This window comes from Tupaia chinensis, unplaced genomic scaffold, assembly GCF_000334495.1.
Source record: "Tupaia chinensis unplaced genomic scaffold, TupChi_1.0 Scaffold149424_1, whole genome shotgun sequence".
Taxonomy (NCBI): domain Eukaryota; kingdom Metazoa; phylum Chordata; class Mammalia; order Scandentia; family Tupaiidae; genus Tupaia; species Tupaia belangeri.
The window spans coordinates 91,811-102,290 of NW_006209268.1; positions in this window are offsets into that span (position 1 = coordinate 91,811).

Genomic DNA, 10,480 nt, shown 5'->3' on the forward strand with positions numbered 1-10,480 from the left:
AAAGAGAAGATGGTCAAAGAAGAGTCCTCACGATGATCAACATTCACAGACAAGAAGGGTCACATTGACTAGGAACAACAAAGGGAGAAAACAGAGAATAAAATGTCTCCAAAGGCAAAGAAACAGTTCCCAAAAGGAAACTTCGTACTTCAGAGAAAATAAGTGAATTGTAGTCAGAAAAAGACACCAGAGTGATACTGTGGGACGCAGAGTACAGAAGTCAGAGTCAGTTTGAAGTTATGAAATGAATGCAACCAAAGTAGACTCTTCTTTCAAGAAGATGCTTGAGAAAGGAGAGAGAGTGAAGGACAGTTAGAAGATACATGGGGTCTAGGGAAGGACAACCTTTTTAAGATATGGGAGGTCTGAATGTATTTCAGTATTAAGGGGAAAAAGCCAGCAATGAAGTGGAGCACAGGTATGAGAGAAGAGACAGATGATAACTGATGGGGTGAGTTCACAACGTTTCAGGGTGGGGTGGGGGTGGGGGGTTTAGGCATGAACCATGCAAACAAGTTCAGATCACCATTGCTTCTAAAACAACTTAAATCCAACTCTTGGGTGTAAAATTCAATCCCAGCCCCAATACTGGGGCTCTCCCACTTCCTGGCGATCATGCAAGGGTCCAAACATAGCACCAAAACATCTATCTAAATACCTGAATCATTAGTCACAGTACTGATAACCACATAGATGCTCATTCTTCGAGATTACAGGGTCCAATCTTTCGGGCTGACCTAGGAGTTTGACACTGTCAGATTTTATCACATAGACAATCCATCATCCTCCATTGAGTCCCAATTACTGGTAAGAATTTTTCTCTCCTCTACACTTCCAAGCTTCTCATACATGGGAAGTTACTCCACTCCTAATTGTATCATTAGTTTTGGTCTAAATAAGCTCTTCTCCGTAAAGGAGAAGGTAAAAGAAAGCTTTGTGTTCTACCAGATACAAGCATGTAGCTAACATTCTCAATAAAAATATCATATGGATATTTTTTTTCTCATGCTTATACTAGCAAGAGAGACTTTAAACATGGTATTGGTACAATTTAAGATTTGTATTGCTTTAACATTAACTGGTGTCTTAGTTCACTATTGCGTTGCTAATAGAAATACCCAAGATTGGGTGATTCACAAAGAAATAGAGGCTTATTGACTCACGATTCTGGTGCCTGGAATATGTACAACAGAAACGAAGAGTATAGTGGGTTCATATATAGAGAGAGTGTGCCGTGGACAGCTCTTTCATAACAACGTACTCTCACAAGAAGGAACTTCTCATTAAAGCTAGAACTCACTGAATCTCCCAAGAGATCATTAATCTATTTGTGAGAGTGTGGCCTCCATGATCTGATCACCTCCCACCAGGCCTCATCTCCCAAATTCCATCACTCTGGGGAACAAATTTAAAAACATGGCTCTCTGGGGAACAAACTGTTACTCAAACCTTAACATTCTGCCCTGATCCCAAGGGTTCATGTCTTTCTCACATATAAAATACAATCTTCTCTCATTCCGCAGTCCCCAACATCTTTATTTGTTCTAGTGCCAACTCAAAAGTTTAAAATCCAAAGTCCAAAATTCCATCTGAGATGCAAGGTGACCTCCTTCTATTTTTGAGCCTATGAAGTCAAACAAAACAAATTACATGCTCTCAAAACACAACAGCAGAGTAGGTGCAGGGTAGAAGTTTTCACTTCACAAGAGTAAAGGAGTAATAAGCCCCAACCAAGTCTGAAACCCATGTGGGCAGAAGTTCAATCCTTGAATTCTGTATGCCATCTCCTGGACATACTGAGGGGATGTTCCCCTGAAACATCAAGTGGCCTTGTCTTCCTGACATTATCAGGTTCAGTCTATGCTTCAACTTTCTCTCATTGGAGTCAAATATCTTCAGTGCTTTTAGGCTGGACGTGAATGCTGATAGCTCCACAATTTTGGGGTATCAGGGGCTGTTTCACCCTTGAGGCTCTGCTAGGCTTTCCTCTGAAAGGAAATCTCTGTGATAGATCTAGTCCTACTTTCAGCAGAAAGTAGACCTTGCTCTACTAGACATCCTCTCTTATGACTTCTGTAGCAAGTTTCTACTTGAGCTCCCAGGCTTTCAATGTATCCTTTAAAACACACAGGATGATACCAGGCCCTCACAACTCCTGTGTTCTGTACTCCTACAGAATTAGTACCATGTGTAACTCCATGTGGGTGTAGATGGCATTGCTGCTGCTACAAAAGCCTATAGCCTGTGCTCTCCAGACTGGCATCCTGAGCCACATCCAGGACTGACTGAGTCATGGTTGGAGAAACTAGCATTGCACTGGGATGCAGGGAGTTCCAGGTTGTACAGGGTAGCAGGACCTGTTTTTTCAGGCCCTTTCCTGAAAACCATTTTGCACTCACAGGTCTCTGAGCTTGTAATGGAGGGGGCAGCCCTGAAGATCTTTAAAATACCCAAGAGTATTCCTCCCATTGTTTATTAGCATTTTGGTCTCTTCTATCAGCACTAACCTCTTTAGCAGTCACTCTCTTGGCCGCACTTTTATCTGCTGAATACTCCTTTTTTGTTCTTTATAATATGTCATCCTGTGAATTTTCCAAACTCTTCCACCCTGTTTGCCTTTCATTATAACATCTATCTTTAAATCATCTCACTCTCTCATTCTAACAATGCAGTTAACAGTAACCATGAAGTCCCTTCTATATTTTGCCTTAAAATATTTCATTTGCCAGATCTTCATCACTCTTAAATTCAAAATTCAAAGAGCCTTAGGACATGAATAATTTGCAGTCAAATTCTTTGCTATAGTGTAGCACAGATGAGCTTTTTTCCAATTTACAATAAGATATTCCTCATTTTCCTCTGAAACCTCCTCAGAACAACCTTTACTGTCTATATTTCTATTAGTATTCTGGTCACCATTTAACAAGTCTCTGAACTGTTTCAGTTCATTTCTAAACTGTTCTTCTTCTGAGCCTCCAGGAGAATCCAGGCTTTCCCTAGTCTTCTCTTCCTTGTCCACATTTTTAGATCTCTGTAGCAATGTAAACTTGCTTGACTACACCAATTTCTATCTTAGTCCACTCTTCTATTGCTAACAGAAACTTCTGAGACTGGGTGATTTACAAAAAATAGAGGTTTGTTGACATATGGTTCCAGTGGCTTGAGAACAACCAACAGAAGCAAAGAGGATGGTGGGCCTACACTGTGAGAGAGAAGGAGCTATAGGGCACGTGCACTTGCCAGACAGAGAGAGAGAGAGACAGAGAGACAGAAAGTGAGAAATCACCCCCCCCCCAGGGGGGATGACCATACCGCAATCCCTTCTCCTCCGTTCTTCTCTCGGGATCTTGGGCACACATGCACACGTGCCCGGCGTGAGTTTTAAGCCACCGGGTCTGGGACACGAACCGCAGTAGACTACATGGGAGTCCAGCGACATAGCCATTACGCTAACTGCTGGTCCCAGGCAGATTCTCTTTCATAGCAACCTGCTCTTGCAAGATCTATCACCTTCTTGGGAAAGTTAGAAGTCACTGGGTCTCTCAAGACATCATTAATCAAATCTTAAGTATTGCCTCCATGATTCATTCACTACTCCCTAGCTTCATCTACACTCTGACTTAGTCACCACCCACTAAGACTCACCTTTCAAACTGCATCACGCATGAACCTTTGGGAGACAAATCATAATCCAAACCATAGCAGCTAGAGTATGATACACTGACACACTATCTCAATGTCTAACCATTAATTGGATTTATTCCCTCTATATATTTAGTCTTATGAGATGATACCCCAAACATACAACTGTAATTTGATGTTCTCAGCCAGATGCCAATCAGATCTTAGTTAGACGTTCCTTCTAAAGACTCCACTGTCCATCTTCAGATTGGAAGAATGAAGCAAATCAATTTTGGAAAGTCAAGTAAAAAACTCTCTTTAGATATGTGGACAAGGGCAACTCAAAGTCTCCATGCATTTAAACAAGCCCTGAGTTGCAAAGTCTAGCAATTCCCCAGTTAAATATTCCACAGCTCTCTAGATGACCTGCATCATAAAAGGCATAAAATGCTGTATTTTTAAGAGAAAAGTGAGGTGGTGGTGTTAACTCATTCATAAAGAGGAAGCTTGTTCTTCACACACTTGAATGATTCCCAGCAATGTCCAGAGAAAGAGACACTTGACTAGTCGAAAGGTGCCTTCCAGAGCTCCAGATAGGAATACCTCCAAGGTGGAAATAATTGCATAAGGTTATCAAACCTTGGTAAAGCTGAACTTCACAATTAATGACTAGCTGAACTCCAATTAGCACACTGAGACTAAAATTCATCTTTCTGCATATCTCACCTATATAAAGAACACACAGATCAGGTGACATGCCCTTTTCAGCCTCTGTGATAGTTTTCCCACCAGCTAGCATTCCGTATTTCTTTTTTTTTTTTTTTTTTTTGGAGAGATTTTCACTGTAGGGCGCGTGCGCTCGCCAGACAGACAGAGAGAGACATAGAGACAGAAAGCGAGAAATCACCCCCCAGGGGGGATGGTCACGCCGCAATCCCTCCTCCTCCATTCTCCTCTCGGGCTCTTGGGCACGCACGCACACGCGCCCGGCGTGAGTTTTAAGCCACCAGGTCCGGGACACAAACCGCGGTTGACTACGTGGGAGTTCAGCGACATAGCCATTATGCTAACTGCTGGTTCCCGCATTCCGTATTTCTTGTGTTAATGTTTTACCACTGTTAAATAAATAAATCCTTGCTGCTAGTCCTCCCGAGGCCTATTATTTAAGGTTGCCCAAGTGAGAAACAGCTTGCTCACACAAATCAGTGCCTGAAATTGGAAGCATCTGGCCCAGTGACTTCAATTTTAGGAAAGTATGACTTGATTTCTCTGTTCACTTAGCACACTTCACGTGATCAGCAATCCCACGAGCCTCTCATCAGACCTCATCTTCAGCTCCCCTGGAGGATAAAAGCCTGTATCTTTGAGAAGTCCCCAAGGATCTTCTAAAGATGGGGTAAGGGTTATTCCACAAAACTATTTATACAAGTTTATTTAGTCAGAACTAACCTGCAAGTTTTCTGAAAATCTATAGTCTTTTCACAGAATTAGTAACCAAAGATTATATATTATTTACATAGGTTGTAACTGAATAACTTAGCATTCTTGTTAATTCACAAATTAAAACAAAACAAAACAAAAACCCTAACACTTAGGCTGTTGTCTTGAGATTGTATCTTTTGTTCAAAGGAACTAGGACCTCTTCAAGAAAAAATCAAATTCAGCTCTAGGACAAGCAACTTACCAAATGAGCCTCATACTGCTCACCTCACTAGAAATCAAGGAAGCTAGGAAAGACATGGAGGGTTATAGCAAATAGGATTCAGAATTTAACTTGAATGGATTCACAATGGCCAAAATAGGAGTAATTCAAGTCTCAATAAAGATAATGTCAATGAACTGAAACACATTAAATATGTTTAAGCCTATAAATTCATAATAATACTTGAGGGAAAAAAAAAACTCACTGGTCACCATTGATGATGCTAGTGAATTAACTCAGTCTTTTTGAAAACAGAAAAAAAGAAAGAAAAAAAATCAAGATCGTATGATGTCCTTTTTTTTTTTTTTTGAGAGGTTTTTGCTATAGAGCATGTGCACTCGCCAGAATGACAGAGAGATAGAAAGCGAGAAATCACCCCCCAGAGGGGATGGCCACACCGCAATCCCTTCTCCATTCTCCCCGGAGTTTAAGCCACTGCGTCCAGTACTCAAACAGCGGTCGACTACATGGGAGTCCAGTGACATAGCCATTATGCTAACTGCTAGTCCCTGTGCCTTTTATTTTTTAAGGTTTTTGTTTGTTTGTTTGTTTTTTGCTATAGGGCATGTGCATTCACTGGGGAAAGAAAGAAGTTGCCCCCCTGCGGGGGAGGGGGGCATGCCACAATCCATTCTCCTCCATTCTCCTCCTGGGATTTTGGGCGTGTGAGTTTCAAGCCACAGGACTCAAACTGTGGTCAGCCACATGGGAGTCCAATGCCTTAACCACTACTCCACTTGCTGGCCCCATGTATCCTGCCTTTCTTATGTAGACTGGACTATTGGGTAAAAATTAGTAAGTAAGAGGAAGTATCTTTATAGAAGTACTTTAGGAAACAAATTTAGAAGAAATGATAAACATAGAATATCATTTCTTTGCAGCTCCTAATGACTTAATGTATTTAAGGGGTGATAATCAATGACTCCCAAAAATCAGACTCACAAAAAATTATGAAAGTTTAAATACAACTTGGTGAAGGTCCAGCTTCTGTGGCACAAGAAGTAGCTTATTAGACTACAGAGCACAAAGACACAAAGAAGATATGAGGAGCATGTAAACCACCACCATGGGGATGCAATAAGCAAAATCCAGACTTGGATACTACAAAATGAATTACCTCATGTCTTCAACAAATTCTAAGAGAACAAATATGGCAAGAAAACTCATAGATTGAGTCTTGAGAGACATATCGACTCTCCTACAAATAAACAATTACTGATGCCCCATGTTTTTCATTGACGTAGAGTGACCATTCCCCTTCAACCACAGAGCCTAGTAGTTTTCTCAGGACATGAGCTATTGCAATGCTCTTCTTCCAATACATTGTTGGTCCTCAGGTACTACTTCCTACTCCCAAGTTCTTGATATCCCACATCTCATTTTTCCTTAGTGCATTTATATAAACTGAAGAATGACTACTTACTGCCAGCCATGTGAACTCTAAATATGCTACAAATCTGATGTCACACAAGATCTTTGGTTCTGGGAAGCTTAGAAGGATGGAAAAATGGGCCAGTTGATGGCATGGTATTTGGGGTACTAGACTCCTACACATAGTCAAACATTGTTCTAGACCTGGCTTGCAGCTCGCTCTCGTGCTCTCCCCCCCGCCCCCGTAGCTGCCTATAACAAAAAATAGTAATAATGATAAATAAAATTTTTAACAATAACTCTTAAAAAAAAGATGGGAAGGTGGAACTTGAGACAGGAACTGATCTTTAGGGTTATCCAAAGAAAAAAATTATACTCCAGGTAGATTAAACTTCCTGTGCCTCAGTTTCTCTAATTCTAAAACAGGGATATAAAAGTACCTACCTAATTATTATGGCAAGTTGCTGAGGATAAATGAGTTACTATACATAAAGTGTTTAAATTAGCCATGAAATGTAATACTTTAATAAAACCAAGCCAAACCAAGCTTCACAGATTCTGGAACTAGAATAAGTTTTTTTAGATCCTGCTTCAAAGTCTCCCTCTATGAAACATTTCTGAAGTGGTAATTTAAGTTAATGGGGAAAAGAGTTGCTTCTTCCAAGATACTCTTTATATGCCTCTTTCAGCAGATATAATATTGAACAGTGACAATGGTTTTGGTTTGATATGGTTTTGGTTATTTGGAGGTTGCATCCAGTGTAGAAGAATTCAGATTCATTCACTGAGACCATTTATTTTTCATGCCAGGAAGAGAACTGGAGCTCATAAGATTGTAACCCATGGAATTTAAGAAATGGAAGTGGAAAACTGGGAAGACCATATGAATGGAGGTGAAGCAATCAGGACATGCCAGGACCTGTGAGGTTGTAGAATGGATGTAGCTTGCACCTGACCTACACATTATACTAGGGAAAATCTTGGCTGCAAGTGACAACAGAACATTCAAATAAAAACACTTAAAACAAAGAAAAAGAATTAATGGGACCAGCAGATGGCACAATGGTTACATTGCTGGATTCCCTTATAGCCAACTGTGGTTCAAGTCCCAGACATGGTGGCTTAAAACTCATGCCAGGCGCGTGTGTGTGCATGCCCAAAATCCCAAGAGCAGAATGGAGGAGAAGGTACTGTGACATGGCTACCCTCCTTAGTGAGTGATTTTTCACTTTCTGTCTGAATTCTAAAAAACAAAACAAAAACAGAAAAAAAAAATTAGTTGTCACATAATTGGTAAGTTCAAGGATGGAACTCACTCTAGGATAGACTAGATCTGGGGGCTCAGGTTGGATTATTGCTTATTGGCCTCTGTCAGGTTTACTAGTTTCTACTCCTCTTGACTCTCTCCTGCCACATTGCTGGATTCCCTTATAGCCAACTGTGGTTCAAGTCCCAGACATGGTGGCTTAAAACTCATGCCAGGCGCGTGTGTGTGCATGCCCAAAATCCCAAGAGCAGAATGGAGGAGAAGGTACTGTGACATGGCTACCCTCCTTAGTGAGTGATTTTTCACTTTCTGTCTGAATTCTAAAAAACAAAACAAAAACAGAAAAAAAAAATTAGTTGTCACATAATTGGTAAGTTCAAGGATGGAACTCACTCTAGGATAGACTAGATCTGGGGGCTCAGGTTGGATTATTGCTTATTGGCCTCTGTCAGGTTTACTAGTTTCTACTCCTCTTGACTCTCTCCTGCCATTATTAACTATGCACATCCTGGGAATGACTGCCGGCAGATGCAAGTCTTCATCCTTACAAAAAGGGGCCCTTTCTCTCCAGTATCCAAACATAAACATCTCTTATAAGAACTCTGATTGGCCCTGCTTGGATATGTGTCCATCCTTGGACCACAGTTACTATGGCTCAGTCACTATAGTTCGATAGACAGGACCTCATGATAGCCCCCATCTTAATTACTACCATCTCTTGTGAGGTAGAAGCAAGGGTTTCGATTGGAGAAGCATCTCTCAGATGCTGGACAAATAACAATCTACCACTCTTTTCTGCTTTGGACAGTTCTGCTTTGTCAAAGACAGGAAGAGTGTGACCCAGAAAACTATCTAGGTGGACCAGGCTCAGAATCTTGAACCTTTGGATTCTCCTAAAACTCTCTGACAGAAGCAAATCCTTCCTTTGCTAGAGGAAACTAGGCTCCCTGTGCTTGGAGCATGAGCTGGTACTTTGCAAGCTCTGCCCCTGTGCCTCTCCTTGCTGCTAGGGTGATAAAGTGGCACAGCTTCATATACCCACAGCAGAGACAACAATCCTTGCTCTTGGAGAAACAGCCTACGTGAAAACAGTTACTATGTACTGGAACTAGGGAAGACCCATTTGCATGAATCTCGAGAGTGCTGAACTAGGGAAGGATGTGAGGAATAAAAGGCTGAACTGGGGAAGATTTATTAATGTGAGAGACCTGTCCTGTGATTCAGCATTTGACAACTGGGTCCAGTCCTAATATTAGGTCACTGGAAAAATCATGACACAAATACATCATGACTCTTCCAATGACACAATACATTGCTGGGACAGCTCCCTGAAGCTGGATATGGTGAAAGCCCTCAGAAACTGAGATTGAGATACTGTGGCTATACTGCATAATGTGAAAGAGGAGGTGAGAAGATTCATGGAGGTGAAAATTTTAGATAGGATATTTTTCTAGAGAGATAGCCAAGTTACAACAGAACTAGTTGTCAAGTAGACCATTATATCTTCCACTTAGCTGTCTCAATTCTTGTACTTTTAAACATTATTCACAGATTAATAGTTGCCTGGAATTGGAGTAGAAGCAAGGGCTAATTGCAAGTGAGCATGAGTGACCTTTTGAGAGTAATAAAAATGTTCTAAAACTGAATTTCAATGATGGTTCAACAATTCTATAAATATACTGAACATCATTAAACTGCAGCAATCCTATAAATTTACTGAATGTCATTAAACTGCATTATTTCAAATGGGTGAATTTTATGTCATGTCAATTGTACCTCAATAAAGCTGCTTTTAAAATTACTCCTTTTAACAACAGAGCTTATTCTCTGTCATTTTTATTATTGTCTGTGGAGATAGGCTTTCTTGAAGGCTGCTGTCCAAGGTGAGACACTGTGACCCAGAATGTCCTCTTCAGTTCGGTTTCAGGGAACTGGGGTGAGACTGCAGTGCTGTGGAACATTAGGCAGTTCAAAGGGTGTGTTAATTCCTACACCACAAACATGCAGCCATTGTAAATTACCTATCACTAGTGCCTTGAGTGGGTAACTGTGCCAACTAAATCCACGGCCAGGCTATTTTACTAGAAGAGCAAGCAGGTAGTTGGTCCCCTTTCTGGTGATCACAGGACATCAATTTGACACCCGGACCTGCTAAAATGGCGAATTGATTAAAGGAGCAGCAGCATAAATAGCATGCCATGAGAGAAGGGACATCTTAAACTTTTACATGAGGATCACAAAACAATCAGGGAAATTTGTTAGATTTTTAATGGATTAAAAAAAGGTTTTGTGGGTTTTTTTTTTTTTTTTCTTTGCTATCAGAGGGCCATCTAGGTCCCATAAAACTACTTTAGGAGAAAAGAACAGAAAAGAAAAAGGGAAAAAAGCACATAAAATACAATAATAATCAGACACCACCAAGATTTCACTGATGGGGTATGTTAAGTCAGTCGGTTCTGGTTTCCTCAGTCTCATGAACTACCTTCTGCCTCCATCACTGTTGCCTACATAATAGATCC